Here is a 25,117-nt window from a genome sequence, read left to right as displayed (position 1 = left end):
GATTTGGCTTTGAAGCCTTACAAGATTCAACTGGTGCAGGAATTAAAGCTGATCGACCATTCAAATCGCCGCAGATTCGCTCAGTTCATTCAGGAACAACCTGCTGGTTTTTCTGAAAAAAACATTTTTTCAGACGAAGCCCATTTTCATTTGTCAGGGTACGTCAACAAGCAAAATTGTCGCATTTGGGCTTCTGAAAATCCTAAAGCAATTATTGAGAAGGCTTTGCATACTCAACGTGTTACTGTGTGGTGCACTATGTGGTCTGGAGGCGTGATTGGGCCGTTTTTTTTCGAAGATGAGGCTGGAAATGCGGTAACAGTCAATGGATCACGGTATCGCGAGATGTTAACCACTAAATTTTGGCCTATTATTGATGACATGGATATCACTGAAATGTGGTTTCAACAGGACGGTGCCACATGTCACACAGCCAATGAAACGATCAATTTATTGCAAACCAAATTTCCCGAGCGCATAATTTCGCGAAATTCAGCTGTTAAGTGGCCAGCCAGATCGTGTGATTTAACACCACTGGATTATTTTTTGTGGGGCTATGTTAAAGACAGAGTCTATACGGAGCCAATCGAATCGATTGCAGCCTTAAAACTCAAAATCCGTGATGTCATTAACGAAATAGACCCTCCATTTTGCCAAAAAGTGATTAAAAATTTTGATGAAAGAATCAATATCTGTCAGCGTGGTCGTGGTGGACATTTGCCAGATATCATTTTTCATTCATAATTGCCAAACTTTTCTCATTGTAATACAATAAAAAATTTATTCATTTTCCTCTAAATTCTTTGTTTTATTTTGTTTTAGAAAACAAAGTTCTTGTTGAAAAACCCTTTATTTTTAAATAAATATTCCCTTAACTAGATTTTCATTATAATCATTCCTGACTTGTAAATACCGCTTTATTCTTAAAATCTAAATCAGTCTGCACTGTTTTAATTAAAGTACAAATGAGTACTTTAAATACTATTTGACTTTGAGGGACGACAGAGTGAGCAACATTTTTTTATGAATGAGAGGGAAACTACAATAGTTAGTGATTAATTAGGTATATGGAAGCTCTCCGAGCGGCTTGATCCTTTGGCGTTGCGTAGAGATGTGGGGTCACTCTGCATTTTCTACCGCATTTACCATGGAGAGTGAGAATGAGAATGAGAGCTGAGTTTCATCATCGGACGTCGAGGCAGAATTCGAAATTCCACCCGTATCACCTCGACGTCCGCCGTTCCACAACTGAGCGTTTTTCAAGGCAGTTTTTGCTTTGCACCACCACTTTGTAGAACCAGCTGCCCACTGAAGTATTTCCGAACCAATTCGACTTAGGGTCCTTCAAGAAAAGAGCGTACCAATTATTCAAAGGCTGGCAACGCACTCGTGAGCCCTCTGGCATTGAGAGTGTCTATAAGCCTCCTGCCCGTTTGCCCCCAGTTCTATAAAAAAAAAGATACTTTGTAGCTCAAAGAAGAATTTGAGTTTGTCTTTTAAAATTTTCGTATTTTAAAGAAGAATTCTACGGTAGATACATCGTTTTGAAACATTTCAAGTGTTCACATACTCGAAGATAAGGGTTGTTACACACGACGTCTGCTAAGTGCCTGTCTGAAGATGAGAGGCTTATTTTGGACAAGTGGCGCTATCTTAAGTCTTATGTTTAACGAAACCTTTCAAACGAAACTTTGAAAAGTCAAGTTACGAAAAGTTTTTCTGCGTCTTCATTCACCGTTTTCGAAAACCTTCTAAAATTTCAATGAAATAAGTTCGGGTGGTTACAATGTAAGTATAAATTTTAATCTGTTTTTTTTGTCGAATTGAAAATTGTACTAATAAAAATAATCTTTCAAGGTTTATGTAACCTTACATTAGTTAAGTTACATATACATATATATACTTTAGTAAAAACATAATTAGAAGCGCAAACCAAATGTTCGCCGTCGCACACATGGCACCAAAAAGTGCCCATGCACAAAAAGAAGCCTCATAAATTGTAATACAATATTCTTGTTTCCGATAATGTCCAAAAAGGTCAACTTCACTTATCACTTCAAGTGTCACTTAGATTTATTACCCTTAGATGAGCCAAATTTGTTTTTGTTAGCGTCTGTCAATCCTACTACCCTTAATTATGTTAGATATTAGCTAATATTTTAAACCATTAAAGACGCGAACCCCGTCGAACCCCGCGACGATTTTCACCCCGCGACGGCCCAAGCCGAGGTTCGATTCTCACAGGAGATGTCTTTGCCCTAATCGCGGGCAAAAAGCTCATTCAGGCTGAGCAACGCTCGCCAAAACAACCCGAGCTGAGCTGTAAAGCAACCAAGATTAATTAAAGTATTAAATATTTTTACACGCTTTATATTAGCTTCACCTGTATGTATGTATGTGTGTAACCGACTCCTTCGGACTCGATTTTAACCGACATATTTAGATTTAGTGTTTTTTAGTTTTTTTAAACTATTATTTTTCAAAATGTTTACATAAAAGAACCAGTGGTTATATAATGTCTTAGCCTCAGATTTCTGTATCTTATTCTTGATATTTTTTTTAATAGGCAAGTAAGTGATTATTGTCCTTTGCCTGACACACGTCATCGACTTTTTAGGTATAAGGCATTTCGATTTCCTCACGTCCCTTCCCCATACGAGCGAGTGTTGAATGCGTAATTGGAAAAGTCTTTATAGAACAGGGGGCAAACGGGCAGGAGGCTCATTTGATGTTAAGTGATACCGCCGCCCATGGACACTATCAATGCCAGAAGGCTCGCGAGTGCATTGCCGGCCTTTTAAGAATTGGTACGCTCTTTTCTTGAAGGATCCTAAGTAGAATTTGTTCGGAAATACTTCAATGTGCAGCTGGTTCCACATAGTGGTGCGCGGCTAAAACTGCCTTAAAAAAAGGCTCAGTTGTGGAACAACAGACGTCGATAGGCGTCGATACACAGCTGGGGTTTGAAAATAGGACCTCAGGAATTCGCTCCACCATGCCAACACTACTAATAATCCTAGCGTAATATTTATATTATTAAATAATCAGATGACGCCTTAATAAATGCTTAAGAGAAATCAACAATAATAATAAAATAATATAGACAGTACCGTCCCCACTACGCTTTCACAGCGTATCCCGGGGAAATAAGGCTTTATTTATATTTTTACATTTCTGTAGGTGTAGTCTAAGAAATTTCTGTACTTTAGTTTGATATACGAATGTATGAGCAAAACCGCGGACGGCACTCAAATAGAATTGAAACAATTGAAAAATTGAGTTTGTTATTTTTCAACACCCGACAGTAAATGTTTGTAGTACACTTCGCCGTCGTTTGTTCAACCTCAAGTTTAATTTAATTTTCCGATGCGCAAACACCGCGAAAGAAAATTACAGAAAGTCGATTCGAAGACGTAAACCGATTGAAAAGCTTAAAATGAACACTGCTAACTGTTAATTAACAAACTTTTATTCTTATAATGGCAAATTATATGAAGAATCGATAACCGTGTGTGTTATCGATTCTTCATATAATCATATAATATAATGCGATCTAATTTATTTGATAAATTAGATCGCAATTATTATTTATACTAATATTAAGAAGCTGAAAATGTGCTTTAAACTAAAGCACTAATCTCAGGAACTACTGGTCCGTCAAGAAAAGAGCGTGCCAATTCTTAAAAGGCTGCCAACGCACCCGCGAGCCCACTGGCATTGAGAGTGTATGTGGGCGACGGTATCACTTAACATCAGGTCAGCCTCCTGCCTCCATATCTACTATATAAAAATAAGTCGGGTTTTCCTTCCTGACGCTATAACTCCAGAACGCACGAACCGATTTCCACGGTTTTGCATTCGTTGGAAAGGTCTCGGGCTCCGTGAGGTTTATAGCAAAGAAAATTCAGCGGGATCACCAAACGAAATGTTACATAAAACGAAGCCATCTGGTGGCGAAACGGAGTTCGCCGAGTTTGCTAGTGTTCTATAAAAAAATCCTACATGAATAGATAGTTTTCTTTTGGCATCAAATACAGAGCCTTAGCCACTACATAGTATAACCTAATAAATAATTGTTAGCCATTATACGCGTTTTACAGGTCATTGACCTGGAGCTACCGTCATTTGTCTATTATATTAATGCGTACTAAGCATTGTCAGTCAGGGTTGGCAAAATTAGGACAGAGGTCACGCTACATCCCTTGTCTCATCCATTATTCACTGTATTTCGGATCCGCCTTGATTCTTCTTTATTGAGATTGGTTAGTGCAAGTTTTAATAGAAAATATATTCGGCAGAATTTTCATAATAAATAGCAAGCTTTTGAAATCCTCGTCCGTTATTTACACATTTATTATTTACGAAAAAACTTTATTTCGGTAATAAACTAAAGTTTTTAAATTTTTCAAATTTTTGCGTTAATGCCGAAATAGCTCGAAGTGTCATGGCGTCGCGTCGGGAGTTATGTCATGTTAAGGTAAACGTCAAATGTGTCAATATTAAATGTATGCTAAATAACCCTGTTTCAAATTTAGAACATTATGTACTCCATTAGCTTAAAACCACACATAAGTTAGACTTCTGCAACTATAATAAATAATTCTAATATCTTCTTCGAATTCTGAATCTAAGGTAAGCTTCTCAAATTGAACTGCAGCCTTACGTCGTATTTAATTAGAAAGACAGAACTTGGGAAGTATTTTCAAACTATATAATATAATAAATGTTACACAGCTTTAGGGTATATTTCACAATGTACGGATAAGTTCTACATAAGTTCCAAATTAGCTATTTATTACGTATTGGTAGGATAAACACTATAGTTGCGTTTCACCACTGTCAGATAGCGCTATTCGTCACATAAAGTCCATCATAAGCTATTAGTCCGATGAATGTCAAATAGCACAATTTATCTTCCAAATAATGTATGTGTTGCATAGCTATATGGTACTTTATCCTTACATTGTGAAACAGACCCTTAATATTATAATTTTATTGTATACGTCTAAGTAACTGAAATCAGCGACATCATCGACACTCTCTCTGACTCTCGCTCACAAGAATATTTGAAAGCAGTATATAAACTGTAATTTATATACAATATATTAGATTAGAATATTCTCTAATACATTTCGCTTCCTCATTTCTCTTAAAGTGGTCAAGATTCCTTCAAGTCCTTAATTATCGTGGCGAGCCTGCCCGATAGCTTGAAAATCCCAACACTTTAAACGTCTACTCCTACCCGTAGTCTGTACTTATCAGTACCCCGTCTGTTACCTTTGGTCTTCGATTTCTTGATCATTCCGTATTAACTACTTAGGTTCACAGTTCTCACCCTCTCATATATTTAGTTATTCAGTGTAGCTTGCTAATACACTCACTAAATTTACTGCATAGACACTTATATATAAATCTAAAAAAAAACATTCACAGTCCATTGGCTGGCGAGCTGTACATTATTATTACAAAGAATATGTATCTATTATAAGTTGATAAAGTAAAGTAAAGTAAAGTTTTCGAAACTCATACAACCTGTGTGCCTTTGGACAGTTGATAAATAATTGAAGCTACTGCAATTATAAATTACGTATTTAAATGTTCATTCAAATAAAAAGGAATCTTATTAAATATAATAAAGGTGAAATTATTTCACTCGATTAAAAGATCTGAAGTACACCAAACACTCAAGTTCCGGAAAGTTAAAATTTCCGCATTCGTATTATTTAACATAATTATTTGAAAAAAGAATTCAAAGCGACTGGCACGCAAAACGATAAAACATCATTTTATACCACGAAGGTTGACTTATCTGACGTTAATTAATTACGTTTTTGAAGTTATACTTCTTTAGGCGCGTTATGAAAAATTGATGAGAGTGAAAGTTACGATTGCGCGCGCACCGTGACACAAAGTTGTCAGTGTGATTATAGCGTGCGCGAGCGAGATGGGAATAAGACAATCTACAAGTAAAAAGAAATAGAATATGCGTGAAGTTAGCAAAGAATTTTGAATGATCATAATGACATTTACCTTTTAAACAAATAAAGGAGTTTTCATTATTTTTTCAAAGAAATTTAGCAATGTTTTTTCACAAAGACCTATTGTTACTTAGTTAAAAGGTTATGAAACATACCAATTTATTAAATTGAATTAACAATATAAAAAAAAAATAATAATAATTGTTATTAATATTAATTAATAATTGAATAATATACTAAATATTAAATATTATTAAATTGTTTACGTTAAATATTATTAATTAATTATATTTTAAAAAAATAAAGAAGGCCAAAGAAGTATAACTTCTTACGCGCGTACATAAGTACACGCACCCTTTTTTTTTTTTTCTTTGAAGTAGTTTTATATGACATGCGTCTCCACACGATTTAAAACTTATAAACCTTTAAACGTTATATCTATCTATCTATACAGAACTGATAAGGGTGAACCGTGAAAGTTTCAACTAAATATGGCATACATTGATCTCAATAAAGATAATGTCCGCTTATAATTTTAGGAGCTTTGGACTCTTCAAACTTTTAGTACTTGTTTTCTCTAAAGCACTCTGTCTCCTTTCATGACAGCGTAAACACACTTTTACAGAAACTTTCTGCTCTTTCCCCTGCCAGGTGACTGAGTCACTCTTTTTATTTTCTAATATATTTTTATGGTCAGCAACAAGCGAAGTTAGAAGGTCAACTTCTTCCCGGCTGAAATTGACGCTTCTTTCACGTTTTTGCGTAGACATTTTTTTAAGTTAAAGAACCAACCTCGAATCACAAAAACAAGATACACAAACTACTCAGAGAAAATTTATATTTGTAATAATATGTACTAAAATACTCAATAACCTAACAAACAAAAATACCATATGAAAATGACAGCCCGTTTCGTTACAAGTAATATTAAATGACCAACAAAAAGGTTAAGGTCCTATGTTTTTCTATAGAATTTTGTAACTTTATTTGTTCGTAACAAAAAAACAAACAAAACGTTGCATAGCTATTTGCTACTTTATCCATACATTGTGAAACAGACCCTATTAGTCTTACTTATTTTATTTCGTTCCAAAAACAGCAAACTTTTGGTATGCTTGAACACAACATATTGCATTGAACGAAACGCGGTCGAGAGGCAAGGATCACGCAAAAGATTGCTGTCAATCTTTTGTCAAATAAACAATCGGATAGCAGAAATGTTTATTGGCATGCAGATTGGAGATCGGTCTTTAGATATGAATCAGTCCAAGATTGGTTATAATCATAGATTGAGGATACATTATTAATTTTGGCCGTAAGTGATGAAGACTTAAATTGCTCTTTTCTTTTTAATCTTTAATAAACATTTATCCGAATTTAAATTCGAAATTCAAATACAACAGCTATTTAATAGGAAACAGACCGTGGAATATACACTAATTGGACAAAGATACTCTACAATGTTACTACAGAAACTATCAAAAAGCTTAGCTCCAAGCTAGACATGCGAAGGATTATACTTGCGAGGAGTCTCTCACAGACAAAGACTAGTAGTAATATGATGCCTCTTAAAAGTTTCCTTCAAATATTAATCTTGTAAGAACGAGTTTGAGAGACATGATTCAAAAATGTAAGTTGATGTATATTTTGATTAAGTTAAAGCGAAAAAGTTTTGATACTTCATCTTCGTCGATGGGCCGATTACGAGTTTTTGTGCGTAAATATGCCAGAAAGTTACTCTGAATTTCATTGATAGCTTCCTTGTACCTTTTTATGATTTATACATTTTGAAATCATAGTTATAATGGGTATTAAGACCTACTTTGCCGCAAAATCAGCTTCTTAAATTAACTATCTTTTAAGTACAGCTTAGGTAATATCAATAATCCATTGTTGTATTAAAAACATCAAACAGCTAAATAATTAAAATTATATTATTCAAATTTATTTATAATTTTAATATAAATAAAATTAATAAAAATATTATATTATTAAATGTATAATAGTTAGACAATTTTGTTTCAAAGATATTAAAAAGTAATATTATAACGATAGTAAGTACATCACTTTGCTCTATTATCAATAGTTCTCTCAGCGACCAGCGTACTGCGAGCGATACAGCGATATTGGTATTCTTATTGGTATTTTTTTCACACCTGTTTTTTGTGTACATGTAACTCAGTACAATTCTAATGGTGAAAGAATTTTATGAGTCAGTTCAGTGTGGGCATTCAATAGAAACATATAATCTCTTCTTACAAGTCTTTCGTCTTTATAATATTAGTGTAATAATGTTTTTGCATACCTTAACTTGTAAATAAACTCGGAATCATTTTTAAGTTAATCATTTAAAAACTTAATTATTCATGTTCTCTCATAAGTTATATGATTTGTAAATCGTAAGCTTTATTTTGTTTTTACACGCTTTATATTAGCTTCACCTGTATGTATGTATGTATGTAACCGACTCCTTCGGACTCGATTTTGACCCACTTTTAACGGACAGATTTAATTCAAACTTTGCGCACCTGTCAAAGATCGATGACAATGCAATAATCCGAAAAAAAAATGAAAAAAATAAAAAAAAAATTAACTAAAAAATTAATAATATGTAGTTTAAAAAAACTAGAAAAATAATTCCTAATTCCTAAATTAGGAATTATTTTTCACTTTTTAGTTTGATGTGCTTTAAAAGCGTGTGTTCTAGTTTTTTCAAACTATTATTTATTGTAAACCTGAAAATCTTGGAGCGTATCATTGGACATTCAAACTATTTTGGCAAATATCAAACGAGTTTAATTCGGTTACAAACTTAAGTTAACGGTAAGTTAATTACTTAAGTTGGTGTTGTAGGTTACGAACGGATAATTAAATTTTAACTCTAAACGGCACGAACATTTCCGCGTCTGTTTTATATTTTTTGGACGAGTTATTACCATATCAGTGCTTCCTGTGCCTACCAATCTAAATTATAGTTTTTGCCGGAAATCCAATCCTCTGGATACTATACCAAAGACAGGGCTCATTGAAGATACATAAACTTATATAAAAGTCGAAAATCATTTATTCATATAGGTAACACAATAATAACACAATTTACACTAATGAACGTCAAAAAAAGAAGTATACATTAAATGCTTCTAATTTTACATTTACTGCCAGTTCTCAAATCAAGGGCGTAGAATGGAAGAGAAGAACTGGCAATAAATGGTTGCGGTTAAACTTAAAATATTTAAATTAAGTGTATATAGTTTTTTTTGGTGAAATTACTACGATTTACAAACTAGATTAAACATTACTACGTTGTTAATAATTTTGTTAAATGGCTCATTTTATGAATGGACCTTTCGCATTGCTGATACCGGTTAATCAGAGTTTAATAATAACAACATTTCATCATGATACATATTTTTATCAATTCTAAAGGCTGTGAAATATTTTTAAATATTCGAAACGCACAGTAGTCGAATACATGATGATTTTAAAATATTATTAGTATAAATTGTTAATTGGACAAATTAATATGTTGATCTGATTAACAGATTGAACATATTTTATGCAAAAGCCGTGAGATTGCAGTGTACACTGATTGCAAACATCAATTACTCAATAAATTGACAAATTATTGTAATATTATGTAGATTTTATTGGTTTTCATGTTGTTACGATAAGTGCCCTTTGGATTTTCGTGAATATTTCTGATGCCAAATATTAGTTTTTCTTGTGTAAACTGCTTCGGGTGGTTCTATTGCATTTGTGCCTATTTCCGTAAACCCTTGGGCATATCAATCAATCAATCAAAATACGTTTATTCAGTTTAGATGCGTCTTAGGGCATGCTTATGAATGTCAAAAACGTTTACAAAAATCGCGAAGAGCAAGATTACGCCATCCGTTCGCAAAACTACCAGGAGGCCTTGTTCTGAGAAGAACGGGCAAGAAACTCAGCAAGTTTTACCCTCCCTCTACATTACAATTATTCAAAGGAAAATGTCATAAACCACAACGTCATTAAAGATACATAAGTAAAAAGAAATAAAAATCAGTTCTGTGATTTACCACATTCACCATTACACACATATTCACAACAGTTCAAAGATAACAAAACAAATTATAACAATATAATTAGAACATAGAGTGGACACACTTCGGTGTCTGTTTCAGCGGTTATATTTTTAAATATATTATCTATACTAATATTATAAAGAGGAAAGATTTGATTTTTTGTTTGTTTGAAATGAATAGACTCCGTAACTACTGGACCGATTTCAAATTTAATTTTCATTAAATGTAAAATTAGCTGCTGCCGACTTTGCGTAATAATTTGTTATTTATAAAATATTGCCAACGTGCCGAACATTAGTACAAGAACAATAAAAAAAATTTTTGAATGTGACAAGCACTTTTAGGCAAACATAACATATACGAAGCGATAATAAAAAAAAATAAACAAATCAATTAAATTATAAAAAACTAAACAACGAATAAATTTCAAAGTGTGGGGGGGGGCAACTATGGATATCCAGACCTAACTCCATTATCATTGTATATAGTTAATAGCTAGCATGATAATGATGATATTAACTATGTACTTTTAAGATTAGTAGATTAATTTCAGCTAACTGAAAATTCAATTACAAAAAGGTAAATGTTTAACTTTATTTAATATGCGATATATATCGGATTGGGCTTTCATATACAATATATATGTTATTTCTTATCAACTACCGCATTAAATCTTACACCATTAATTTAAATATAAAATGTGTAATATTAATAATTGTATTTTGGATGAAGCTGTCACTTCAAAATTGTATGGGCTCACTAACAGTTGAGTTGGACCCATTGTTAGTGATTGTGTTTTTATTGTGCATATTGCCTTATCAAATAAATATTTTTGTTCATTTTAATCTTAATGATAAATAAAAAGTTAGGAAGTATTTACACAGTTATTAGTTGCGCTCCAGTTATTGTGAACCAAACACACGTCGTTAATATTTGGATCTAATAATAAGATTCAGAGTCTATGACTCCTATATATCAAAATTACATAAATTAAAGAAGGTATAAAAAATAAATAAATATTATAAGAGAAGAAATAAAAATATCATTACGGGAGCAATGGAGATAGAGATGTCTAAGCGTCGCTCATTTGTATCTGTTAAAGTACACAAAAACTGCGAAACGTCGCTTCGACCTGACAAATGACTTCTGGCACAGATAAAATCTACTTTACTTGCAATTGAAGGTTACATTTAAATTGTTAACCACTCGAGTTAAGTTCGGCTGTGGTGTTTGGGGAATGTTCAAATGAAATAACTTTGATAGATTCGAAGTGTCTAACATGCTTTAATGGTTAAAGATTGTGTGTGACTGGTCGTACTTAAATTCGTGTATGCGGTTATGTTAGTTGTTTCGACTATGTATTTGCGTGTTGTTCCCACGAGAATGTAAGTGCGTGCTCCTATGTCATCATGCCTCCTGCTGATAGAGCACAAATCTTTGTTTTTAATTTATTTTATTATTATTTATTACTTAAGATGTCATGTGGAACATGGTGTAATGGTTGCAGCACCTTACAAACGTTGTGTAAAACAAAAACTTGGCGTTTAAAAAGACTGGCGGAGAGTTTATTGCCAGTTCTTATCTCTCGTTCTACGCCCTTGATTTGAGAACTGGTAGTAAATGTAAAATTAGAAGCATTTAATTAATATTTCTTTTTTTTTTGACGTTCATAAGTGTACATTGTGTCACCTACATGAATAAATAATTTTTGTTGTTTGTTTGTTTGTTTATTGTGGAGGAAGGAAGATGCTGCTCTTCCTCCGATCTTCGAGCAGTCTACCTAAGGCCGAGAAGTTGTATATATATTTAGTATTCGATATAGTTTTTTTACCACCTCAGCGCAGTGACCCCGAAGAGTGTAGGTGTCGCTTAAAAGCTTCTACACGACACGAAATTGACAAAAACTTTAACTTGAAATATATTACTGATGGCAAATATATTGCTACCAAAATTTACATTGTAGAAATTATTCATTACAAGCGAAATTTAATCTTATCCTTAACGTTTGAGATGAATAGCTTTATATTATTATTATTTATATTAACTAATGCCTAAAATCCCTTGTAAAGTATATACCTAAATGTATAAGTTAAGGCCATAAAAATCGTGCAGTAGTATAAAAAATAATTGCGAACACACACAAAGTTAGACCTGACGGAGAACTTTGTTTAATAATACTACATGTTACAGAGTTAATTTGCTCGTAGTTTTGCGAGTACATTTAAATTTTTGTGTAATTTATAGACTTTGAATATCTTTGCAAATGAACATGTTTGTGTACACAGTGAACAGACTTCTGCCTCTGACACTCGATCGATTTACAAGACATATTACCGTTCCGAAGTCAATTGCGCATTTAGAATAAAATATATTTTATTTGTGTTTAAAATTTGAACACACGTATTTAGGGTTGAGATTTGCACATATACAGCTTAGAAAAATTATAAAGAAATTAATAATAATGAGAGAATACGTTTTCAAGTCAAACTCAAAATATCTTTATTCATATAGGTAAACAAGTACACTTACGAACGTCAAAAAAGAAGTTAAATTAATTGAAAATTTACATTTACTAACAGTTCGCAAGTCAAGGGCGAAGAGCGGGCAAGAAGAACTGGCAAGAAAATTTCCGCCACTCTTTTTAATCGCTAAGTTTTGAGTTATACAAATTGTTTGAAGTAGAGCTAATCAATCCCAAGGATTAGGATCATTTAAGTATTCGTCAAATTTATAGAAAGCTTTATTGATTTTTTACGTAAAGACGACACGTGAGTAATGAACACATGTATGTCAAATGAACGTTTTATCACAGAGAATAACTCAGCCTAAAGACAATGTATTCCAGTCAGCTTTCTGCCCTTTGACTCAGCAATTAGAATTAGACCCGACACTCCAACCATGATTGAATTACTTGCCATTTAATTTGCTTTTTTCAACTGCTCTTGTCGTGTTCCAAATTGCGCAAAAATAAGGCAATTTGATTATAAATAAATAATTATGGTGCCTCGCCGGCCCAGTAATTATGCGTCCTGGTGATTTGTCTTTAAACACGTTTATTACACATGAAAACAACAAACAAAGACCCTATCGCCCACTGGTGAAATGACCTGAAACCCACTGAAGTCATTCCAAACCAATTCGACTTGGGGTCTTTCAAAATAAGAGCGTACCTATCCCTCAAAAGCCGGCAACGCACTTGCGAGCCTTCTGGCAGTGTGAGTGTTCGTGGGCAGCATTACTTAACATCCGTCACCCCGTTTGACCCCTGTACTATAAATAAAATCTCGGAAAAACTATGGAAAGTCCATAGTTAATACAAATACAAATTCATAAAATTGTTTCTTTGTATTTTTCATCTTGATTCATTTTTGTGTTGTGTAACTGTAAAAATTATAATTGCTGTATTTTTAACTAATATGTCTTCTGTTTCTTTCCTGCAGTTTAACTTTTTTTACTATTGTAATACACATTTAATTAATAAGCCTAATGTATTATTATACTTTACTTATATTTTCTCATAGAAGTGAAAATTGTAATATTCTTAATGATGAATAAAAAAATCTATTATAATATATTTATCGTTTGCGCTATCGTACCTCATGTATTGTAAACTTTCATCGTACATACATAACATCAACATAGGTGGTAGCTATTATATACATATAGCTTAATAAGGTTACACCAGGCAGGTGCAGGTAGCGAAGTCATTGCGATCAATTTAGCAAAGCACTTAACGCCACTCCGATACGCCACGTTACCTCCGCCCTGGAGCCAAAATATCATCTATATATATTTAGGTAGCTAGACTAATTCGCTTAAGAAGCCTCTATATTTGAAAGCTGCTTCGATATTTATGTATCAATTATAATACTAGTCAGATATACGGACTTAAATATTTACTGATGGGCAGACACAATCCTTTCAAACGCTACGCGGAACTGTCTAAGACTATTTTAGTGCAATAAAATATACATTAATAATAATAATAAGTATAATTAGGTAATTATACTTATTATTATAATTAATGTAACATAACGTACATACCTATGTAGTTCATAATTGTCCTCCCTCCGTGTTAATTTTTATAATTTATTTAAAACTTTCTGAATTATATACAAATTGAAACATAAGCTAATAAGTTTTACTAAGGGTCTGTTTCACAATGTACGGATAAGTTCTACATAAGTTCCTAATTAGCTATTTATTACTTATTGGTAGGATAAACACTATTGTTTCGTTACGTTTCACGACTGTCATATAGCGCTATTCGTCACATAAAGTCCATCAAAAGTTATGAGTCCGATGAATGTCAAAAAGCACAATTTATCTTCCAAATAATTTATGTGTTGCTTAGCTATTTGGTACTTTATCCATACATTGTGAAACAGACCCTAAGTGTTATATCAGCTTTTCATCTACTTGCCAATTGGCAAAGACATCCTCCGCATAACATAATCTTTATCAAGTTAAATATTTAAGTTTTGTATTGATTTCTAAATGATTCTGTAAATGTTATGGAATGTCGTTTTCCGAATTGGAATTTGAATTGGTATTCTAAATTTAAACCGAGCGAGAGCCATCAGTCATCAGTCATCATCAAACACCCAAGACCTAAGCACAACACCAAATGCTCATCACATCGATGTTCGTCTCAGCCGGGGATCGAACCCGGGACCCATGGTTTCGCAGTCAGGGGTACTAACCACTAGACCAATGAGTCGTCAAAAAATCTGAAGATATCTAATGAATATATTACAAAATTAATCTCGTTTTAATGCTTGGAACTATGTAAATAACCAACTCAAAAGCAAAACGGTTTTTAAGAAATTTTGAGGAAACCATAGTAAAATATAACGACAGGTTATATATTGGGAAAGTAGGGCAGGGTGATTGAAATCGAACGGATTCATGGGTGGCTCGTTATCTTTATGATGATCCCTGCGTCGCTTCTGATATCAATTTATTTCGTAATTTCCCGTTTTACTCTTCGTTTTATGATAGTAACGTTTCCAATAATAATAAATATTTGGCAAGCTTTCTGAAGAAGAAGCAATATATTACCAATTCAACTTAGGGTCATTCAAGAAAAGAGCGAACCATTTCTTAAAAGGCCGGCAACGCACTAGCGAGCCCTCTGGCATTTAGAGTGTTCATATCACAGGGCATCAGTAAACATCAAGTGAGCCTCCTACCCGTTTGTCCTGTTCTATATAAAATATCAATTTGTAAAGCTTGCCAAAAGAAACCTTTTGCATATCTATATGAGGCTTAGATATAGTACCTATGCAAAATATTTGGAACTCACGAAGAAAAATATGCATCTTCACTTCTTTCGCAAATTACAAGCTTGATTAATTTTAATTAACTTCTGAAGTAAATAATTTTATAGCTATGCAACTCTAATATAAGAAATTGTTTGAACATGAACAAACTAATAATAATATGCAAAATTTTTACAAGACGAGACTACAAGTAATATTCATCGAAGCAAAACATTTATCGTAATTCACTTAGCCGTAATCGTTAAGGATGTTTGCTCCTTGCCCTGTTAGCCGTCTCTCAATATTGACATAAATGTCAACCTACGACTATGACGTCCAATTAACTTGCGTACAAGTGTTCAAGGTTCACCAACTTTCTAATAACTTTCTAGAAGATTATATTTTGAATTTTTACTTCTTTAGGCGCGTTATGAAAAATTGATGAGAGTGAAATTTTACGACGGCGCGCACCGTGACACAAAATTAACAGAATGAAGTTGCCTACGGAAGATGCTACTACTCTAAAACTATTTTTAATAATGCCAAAGAAGTATAACTTCTTACGCGCGTACATACGTACACGCACCCTTTTTTTTCAATTCGAAAATTTTATTTATTTTTTACATCTACAATTAGAATGTAATACGTCAGTGACGCAAGTTTGGGCTTAATAAAAAATACATCTTTCGAAAAGAGTGACCCGCCGTGATATGAGAAAGAATTTAGCTAACGCTTTATCACGTGATCATTTTCATATAATTAATATGTACATATAATGAAGTTCTTTTAATGAACAGATGTTAAGTGATACTGGCGCCCATGGACACTCTATGCCAGGGGGCTCGCCAGTGCGTAGCCGGCCTTTTAACAAATTCTTAACTTTCAATTTCTTAAAAGTTGAATTGGTTCCGAACACTTGGGCTGGTTTCACGTAGTGTTGGTGTGCGGCAAAAAAGCTGTCTTAAAAACGCTCAGTTGTGGAACGAAAGATGTCGAGGTGATACGGATGGAATTTCGTATTCTGCCTCGACGTCCGATGATGAAACTCAGCTGCTGGTATTAATCCAAACAACTCTTCAACTTCTGAACATTCTACGTTGTAAATACGATACAAGATGTAGAGAGACCCCACATCTCTACGAAACGCCAAAGGATCAAGCTGTTCCGAAAGGGTTTAGTCGTCGAGAAGGGATTTTGTCTCAACCCACTTGATTGTGATTGGTTAATAACATCTCTAGTCGAATCATAGACACAATTTTATCTTTAAGTTTCCTTTGATTAAGGAAGTATTTCCTGATATTCAAAATAACACTAAAACTGTGATAATTAAGGCTGGTAGTATGTATTTTCTTAACAATCAGACGCCAAAAAACTCGCCTTCCAATGTATAATTTGACGTAAAAAATACTGAGAAAGTCTGAAAGTTCTGCTATGAAGAATTCGTTTTTCCTTATATCGATTTGCGTTCATATGTCCCTAGAGACTTATGAAGTTCCCTACTAATTTGTGTAAGCTATATTTTTCCCTACATTTGTATATTGGTTCAACCTATACTTTTCTGCTGGACCGTTCATAACGAAACTGTTATTTAATAAATAATGATAATCAAATACAAATTATTTGTACTAGTAAAATGACTGAATTGGATAATTGTTATACACAATCTGTAAACATACACTCACAAGAGTTATTTTGCAACAATATTAATTTAAATTTTGTGATAAAGCATGACTCTGTGCAGGCCCCAATATTCATGACTTCCCGGATCCACCCATAGCATGTAAGATGTAGAAAGCTAAAAAACTGTCTAAACAGAGATTTTGATATATCCATAGAAGGTTACGGACCTATCAAAATATTAATAACAGAAGATGATTTGAATTTCGAATAACTGTACCCATTACACAAGTAAATTGAAAAACTATAAAGAAACGTCATCGTCAGTTCTTGTTCTATTTATTGAAAATATAAAATAAAACAAGTGTCGCTGCAACTCTTATAGGTCTCTCTTTTAGGTTATTCTAGGCCTCAGCATACAGCATTCAGTACCTGTTTCGTAATCATTTGTTTTTTCTAAGAGGCTTCTTGTGACTAAAACACACACTAGGATTGTGGCATGCCGGTTTTCTCAAGATGTTACATTCACTTCTTCTGTGTTAAATGCGCATGATAATGGCATAGTTGCACCAGCCGGGGCTCGAAAATTAACTATTATAATGGCAATTAGAAATTTAATGAAATGCGTCAGTAATGGAAATGCTAGCCCAACCAACATTCTGGGACAAATGTTTGCAGTTTCTGTAGACTTTAAATGTACGTGCTACTTTTAAATGAGACGGTTAACTAATTCCGATGGCTTTGAATAGCTTTTAATTACGGAATTCAAATGAAATTTTACGCTGCACTGAAATTGTGGACAATTTAGTTCAGTTTCATTCATCACTCTTTATAAACGTGAATCCTATTTAGTTACCTTTATTCTACAGATTTATTTTCAAATCTGAATGTAAGGAGCGATTTTCTAATAAGGTAATGCCCATAGATTAAATCCAGAAAAACCACAATAAATACTATCGTACGAGCGCCTAAATATAATATTATATTATGAAAATGTTATGTATGTGGTTATAAGTAAATTACGCATTATAATTGTTCAACTTGGGGTTACTTTTAAGTAAAAAAAACGGATTCCCAGCTCTTCCATAACATATTTAACAATTTTAAGACGTTACAAATTATACCAAACCAAATTGCGTGTGTAAGTGCATGTGTATTCGAATGAGTAAGAGTGTGTGCGTGTAACTATTTATTATGTCTCATTAGCATCTCCAACTCTGCGTAAGATATATCTTTTAGCAGGTTTTTTAAATCGTGGTCGGTGAGCGGGTAGATGTTAGGAGCGTATTTAAATAAATATATATGTAGTCATATTGGCTCTAGCGAAGTCAGTGCTTACTGTCCGACCGACGACACATCCCCTTCTATTTAAAGCAGCTTGCGATCAAAGGTGACAGTTCTATGTGCTTCTAGGACATACTTTTATATATCGCCAATTAAATCAAAAGAAAACACTTCATATCTAATTCCTTATTTATTACTGTAGCAACGATCAAGTCGAAGCTGGCAGCCAGATCTTGTTCCAGGACGCTCAGTAGGTAAGCAGGTAGCGGAGGGATTGGCGAGCCCCGTTACCAGCATGTAGTTTTAGGCCTTAGTTAAAGTTAATAATATAATAAGAGGTATAGAAAAGTGGAACAAAAAGATCATATATTAATACCCAAGAAAAAGGAGAAGAAAACGAGGTAGACAGTTTCGAAGGTGGGAAGACGAAATAAAATCCGTAACTGGGTAAATATGGACAAGGAAAGCTCAGAACAGAGTGGGAAAAAATGGAGGAGGCCTTTGCCAAAGTTGGGCATACAGATTTTCTGTCTGAATAAAGGCTTTTATTATATTTATTATTAAGTTAATAATTGTATACTTTAGTAGATATATTTACGCAGCCGTTCCAGAAGAACGTTAGTCATAAGCTTGCTTCGCCTTGTAATTTTGTATCTGACTATGACCAACGTTCGACGAATAAAGGGATCATTAATAACTCCACTCCAAGCTTGATTTCGCTATCATGGTTCAAATCGAGCCATTGTACGCTTATAGATATTAATAAAATAATCTATATTATTAAATAAACATAACGTGTAGTGTTTTATGCAAAGATACATAAGCTAGATTGGAAAATGAGAAATTTCAGCTGTAATATTGATCTATGAACAAGTAGGTAGAGTTTTGGGTACATACTGAGGCCAAATTATGATTCGCTATCTAGATCTGGGCGGCTGAATACTATTCAGTATTAATAGATTCCTTGTTTACGTTTTTGGACGTGGGTCTAGCAGCATTTGTTGACGACATATCAATTTGTACCTGTCAGCGAAGGTGGGAATTGAAGCCGATTGAATTGATGTACGGATATCGGACAAGGGATCCCTTGACACGGTTTTACCCAACTATTAAAGGGTATAATGTTTTAAATGCATTTCTTTTGTTTCAAGTCTTTTATAGACAGGCGTTTTAAATGTAATTGTTACTAACCTTACAAACTTATGCATGACTAGCATGCTTAATGCTACAAAATGCTTGTAAAACAAAAAACTTGGCGATTAAAAAGAGCGGCGGAGAGTTTATTGCCAGTTCTTCTCTTCTACGCCCTTGATTTGAGAACTAGCAGTAAATGTAAAATTAGAAGCATTTCATATATACATATATTTTTTTTTGACGTTCATAAGTGTACATTGTGTTACCTATATGAATAAATGATTTTGAATTGAATTGAATTATGCTAATCAATATTTTACGTCATTTATTTCTACAAGATATTTGAAGATTCTATTATGTTCGAAATCATTAAAAAGATAATATATATATAACGTTAAGTACAGAAAATTTATACAGCATATGGAAAACACAATTAAAATTTTAGTCCTAAGATGCATTAGTGACAAATGATTGTTGAAGCCAATATTTGAATGCCATATATGGTATTTTAGGTGTGTATACCTAAAATACCATATATGGCATTTTGCTAAAATTCTTAATTTCTTTACAAAATTACAAAAAATACCACAAAGTGTTTAGATGTAGTAACCCCACTTAATTGCATAACGGAACTCGCAAAAATATATCCCGTACAACAAATTTCCTATATAAATCACGTGGAGTTCCACAAAGACCCGAGAATGTTAAAAATGGCGACAAATTCCTCAACACTTCCAAACGCTCCTCGGTGTATCTCGGAAACGCCTGGTAACAAATGCATGGCTATATCATTTTATTTATTTCCGACAGTGACAGAATACCCAACATATAAAATGCATTTCATATATGGAATAAGTAAAATAAACCATAAATAAAACTACCCACAGATATAAAAAATATTACTACTTCTATCAATTCATTCAAATCGAAGCTAAGTCAATATGTTAAACAAAATTACTTTTAAATTCATTTCTTATAATTACTTTTGATTCATATTTATTTGGTTACTTTTATTTTTAAGTTTATTGCATGTACGGCCATATTTTATTGTGTTTATTTTAAGAACGACTACAACGTTATGTTAATCTAGAGTATTATTCTCATGTAAGTTACATTTTTTTGTCTTTTTGAGAAAATAAAGTCTTTAAACCTAAAACATTGGAATTGTATATTTTGTTTTTATAGAACATGGGGCGAACGGTCAGGTGTTGCTAAGCTTTTAAGAATTGGTACGCTCTTTTCTTGAAGGACCCTAAGTCGAGTTGCTTTGGAAATACTTCAGTGGGCAGCTGGTTCCACATATTGGTGGTGCACCGCAAAAACAGCCTTAAAAAACGCTCAGTCGTGGAACGGCGGAAGTCGAGGTGATACGGGTGGAAATTCGTATTCTGCCTCGACGTCCGATGATGAAACTCAGCTGTATGTATTAATCCGAACACTCTCTATGATAAATGCGGTAAAAGATATTAACTTTTTTTGTCATAAATTAATTTAATTATTTGGTTCATTATTTTAATTATTATAATTTATTAATTGTGTCAGCTACACAGTAGGTAAGTACATTTAACTGGAACGTCACAGGCGTCGGTGACCGTTTTACCTATATCATGACTGTTCATGGCAACACATTATAATTCGAAGCGAGTAACGATCTTACCTACTTCGCATAATGTGTTGGTTTTAATTACCAAAATTACGCCATGATATTATTTAAATTTAGCCAAAAATTATCTGTTACAAGGTTTATAATATCTTACGACTCGTAGAAATTCCTATTGGTATTGTGAATGTAGAAACCGGACCATTTTATACGCGTAAATGATTTTCTACTTCTTAATGCTTGGTGGCTTGCTGATTTGTAGGGAACGAGCACTTGAAACGGGTTATTCGAACTTATTCAAGGTTTGAGGCGAATTCGCAGCGTAAAATAAATATAATAAGATAAAAAACATTTGATAAAAACAGAAAAGTAAAAAACTATATCTTATATATGTGTCTATATACTCGTATATGTCTACCTACTACTACTAGGCAGGTGCATATCATAGGACTAGACTAGCCCTGTGATAACAGGCCACCAATATATAAAACAAAAAGAAACCAGTGGCGATACAACATTTTTAGGTCTGGGCTTCAAATTTCTGAATCTGTTTTATGTTCATTTGTCAATCTAATAGGTAAGGAGGTGATCATTATGTGCCTGACAGACACCGTCGACTTTTTGGGTCTTAGGCAAGCCGTTTTCCTTCACCGTTCGAGCGAATATTAAATGCGCACATAGACAGAAAGTCCATTGATGCGCAGTCGGGGATCGAACCTACGACCAACAATGAGTGTCGCACGCTGAAACCACTAGGCAAACATATAGATATTTTTAAAAAAACATTATATGTTTTAAATCTCCTGTTATCTAATCTAACAAAACACATTGTTAATTCTGAATCGAGAGCATAGGAGTAATTTAACAATAGGAACAATACACCAGTACCTACTACAAATACTGATAAAGCTTGCTTATAATACGCTCCAGAATTCTATTATTACAATGTACTTGGAGAAACCGGATTTGTGTCGGGTGTACACAAAATTATCATAATTATATACTAACGGCCTGACACTGTTTCGCACAGCCGGACTTTATTTTATTTTGAAGTAAATGTAGCCTATGATATAGATAAAGACTTAGCTATGAGTTAATATACCATTCTTTAAATTTAAAAAACAATTTTATTATTCAAAACATAAAAAGATACTCCGGGCTCGTCCGGGATTTGAACCCGGGACCTCTCGCACCCTAAGCGAAAATCATACCCCTAGACCAACGAGCCGGTTAGGAACATGATTGAAAAAAAAAGTTGCGTGTTTTAGTCATGCTATAATTAACTTTCTGTGATATTACTTTACCCATTATATTATTTTCAAGTAAGCGATAAATAACAATGAATCACGAAGAACAATGCAATGTGAGAGGTCCGATTATATATATTATCTTTGTTAGAGCGATACGAGCGGGATTCATTGGTAAACATTATGTCATAGAAAAATCAACAATTAAACCATAAAATTTATTGTTTGTCAAAATTTTGCATACATGTCTTCATTTATTGAGACATGTAAAAGACAAAAAAGTAGAGTGGGCTCGTCCGGGATTTGAACCCGGGACCTCTCGCACCCAAAGCGAGAATCATACCCCTAGACCAACGAGCCGATACTACAAGTGTTCAAAATTTGCATAATTACATATGTTATATATAATGTTTGTTTAATGTTACTGTAAAATATTGTATTGTTTATTATTTAATTAAAATACAATTCCTTAAAAGAAGTAAGTGCTTGATGATTCATACTTTGCGATTCGAAATTTAAATTACAATATGTTTTATGGTCGTTTATTTTGTCCGATAATGCGTATCGCATATTTCGATTGCGTCATTATAAAAACATGTTATGTGGCTTGAGGTAGCCGTTAAACATAGTATAATCTTACGTTTTTAAAACGTGTTAAAATGTATTTTTTAGACGGTGCATTTTTTTACCATTACAACAAAATTTATTTCCAACAGAAATTAATACATATACAGCATGTACAATATTCTTAACCTACGCAGTATTAATTATAATCATAAGTTTGGCAGTGTACCATTAATGCTTGCTTTCCTCGTATTAACGCCTAACGGTGTAATTGTTATTTTCAAAATGATATTAATTGTTACGCGAAAATAGTGTTCCAATTTCATAGACACCAATGTGTGTTAAATAAAAGCTTATTAAACTAAAAAAATACTAACGCTAAATCCTTCGTAAATAAAAAATATTAAAATAAATCTCGTAATACACTTCTAGATTAATAAAATACTTCGCTTCTCTCAATAAAAATAGAAGGTATCCGCGATATTAAAAGTCAGGAATGTTTTGTATTCGCTCGTTGAGCGGGAAATATTGTTAGAGATAACAAAAAAACTGTTGAATATTAAAAAGATTTGGGTATAGAAAATAATTATTATTTATGTACCTAAACTTGAGAATCGATTCGGTAATTAATAAGTACCTAACGTGATAGCTAAGTAAGATTAGGTTAGGCTCAATATGTAATATTGCATTTAGTTAATAGTAAATGAGCATGTTCGAAACAGAATCATAACTTACCATGAACATTGATAGGTGTCAAAACAACTTATACTTAATGTTTGTTATGTTATAAATATCAGCTCATAACTTGGCATGATTTTGCGCGGTTGGATGTTTGTTTTGGTTACTTCTGACTCTGTGGAATTAATTTATTTTTCGTTTGTTTCTAATAAGATAAACCATTATATATTTCTAATCACCAATATTTTCCTGACTACTATGAAGTGATTCCTCTGACCTTGGGTTGGGTTATCTCTACCACTCATGCTATATGAGTAATCTATACTAAATAAAACGGGTTTCTAGATATATATGTCACCGTAAAATTGTAAAAACCGTTAGATTGTAATCTCTCTCGCGAGATTGTAAACTGTCGAAAGATTGTGAACCTCAACGAACTGCTTACAAATTAACGTATTATTATTCGGTAGTTATATGAAATTGTTGGGAAGTAAAATTAATCTGTAATTGACCAAAGAAGTTTGAATGATAACTAAGTTAGTGTAGTACAATCTACCGAATAATAATACGTTAAATTGTAAGCAGTACGCTGAGGTTCACAATCTTTCGACAGTTTATAATCTCGCGAGATAGATTACAATCTAACGGTGTTTACAATTTTACGTTAACATATACATCACACAAATAGAGATTTGGTAGTCACCTCACCGCTGACCAGTCTGAGTAGTGTTGGCCTGATTTAATTAGATCATGACAAATTTTTGCTTTTATCAACAGGCGTGATTATTGATTTCGATTAGGCCATGTGGAAATTCTGATAACCCGTCCTTGAATACTAACTGACGTGATAAATTAATGAAAAACAAATATGCACTTTTTACTTTAATCAAACAAATAATAATGCAGTTTTTTTTAAACTTACTATAGACTTTCATTTACTATTAGTATTTAAATTACACCGAATAGTGTTATACATTTCCAACTAGATTTTTAAACATAGTATAACACAAAGTCCAGAAGTAAGCTTTTTATTTTATGGCTTCGTTTTTCACAGGAGCGGGCAATTATACATATTATATTAGTTAGATATAAGTCACACAGTTGAATCCCTCTTATCTGCAACATCGTCTCTGACTTTGCATAATCACAAGCTTTTTATATCCGTTGTAAAATTAGCATAATAACATGGCGTTAGTCTCATATCCGAGATTTAATTATATTACGTAAAGTTAAACTTTACAATTTTTTCTTATATTTACGAAAGTATTTTGTATAAATTAATCAACCATGTAAAGGAATAAACAGTAATTCGATAAATGTTCTAAAGAAGCTTTGATCAAAGAAAATTTATAATAATCAGTTTTGATAACATTATTTTTTTATGTTATCCTGACATACCTCTGTCGCCTCATCTACTTTTATGATGCTCGTCGGTTATGGGCACTTATAACTTGTCCCTACTAGGGACTAGCCTCCTGTATTTGTTCCAGATATGGCCTACCCAACCCGATTTCACATTATTTGATAGAGTTGGTTCATAAATATCTAAAAACACAACGTTTGATGCTTGATGTATATTTTTCCTATTAAACTTTTGATAAATAATTAATAATTAATTTAATTTATAAAAAATACTTTAAACAATAACACGTAGATGTGATAACTTTATTCTTTTTTTAAAGAAAACGAA

The 25,117-nt window shown here is 33.0% G+C and overlaps 2 non-coding genes across 2 annotated transcripts; both read right to left on the bottom strand.

Moving 5' to 3' along the window:
- Positions 1-22,094: 22,094 nt before the first annotated feature.
- Trnap-agg lies at positions 22,095-22,166 on the bottom strand. The gene has a single exon. It is a non-coding gene; the product is annotated as a tRNA-Pro (tRNA).
- A 307-nt stretch (positions 22,167-22,473) lies between these two features.
- On the bottom strand, positions 22,474-22,545 carry Trnap-ugg. The gene has a single exon. It is a non-coding gene; the product is annotated as a tRNA-Pro (tRNA).
- Positions 22,546-25,117: the final 2,572 nt, after the last annotated feature.

The sequence above is a fragment of the Pieris napi genome, chromosome 14 (genome assembly GCF_905475465.1).
Source record: "Pieris napi chromosome 14, ilPieNapi1.2, whole genome shotgun sequence".
In the NCBI taxonomy this organism is placed as follows: domain Eukaryota; kingdom Metazoa; phylum Arthropoda; class Insecta; order Lepidoptera; family Pieridae; genus Pieris; species Pieris napi.
This window is presented reverse-complemented; position numbering and strand designations above follow the sequence as displayed.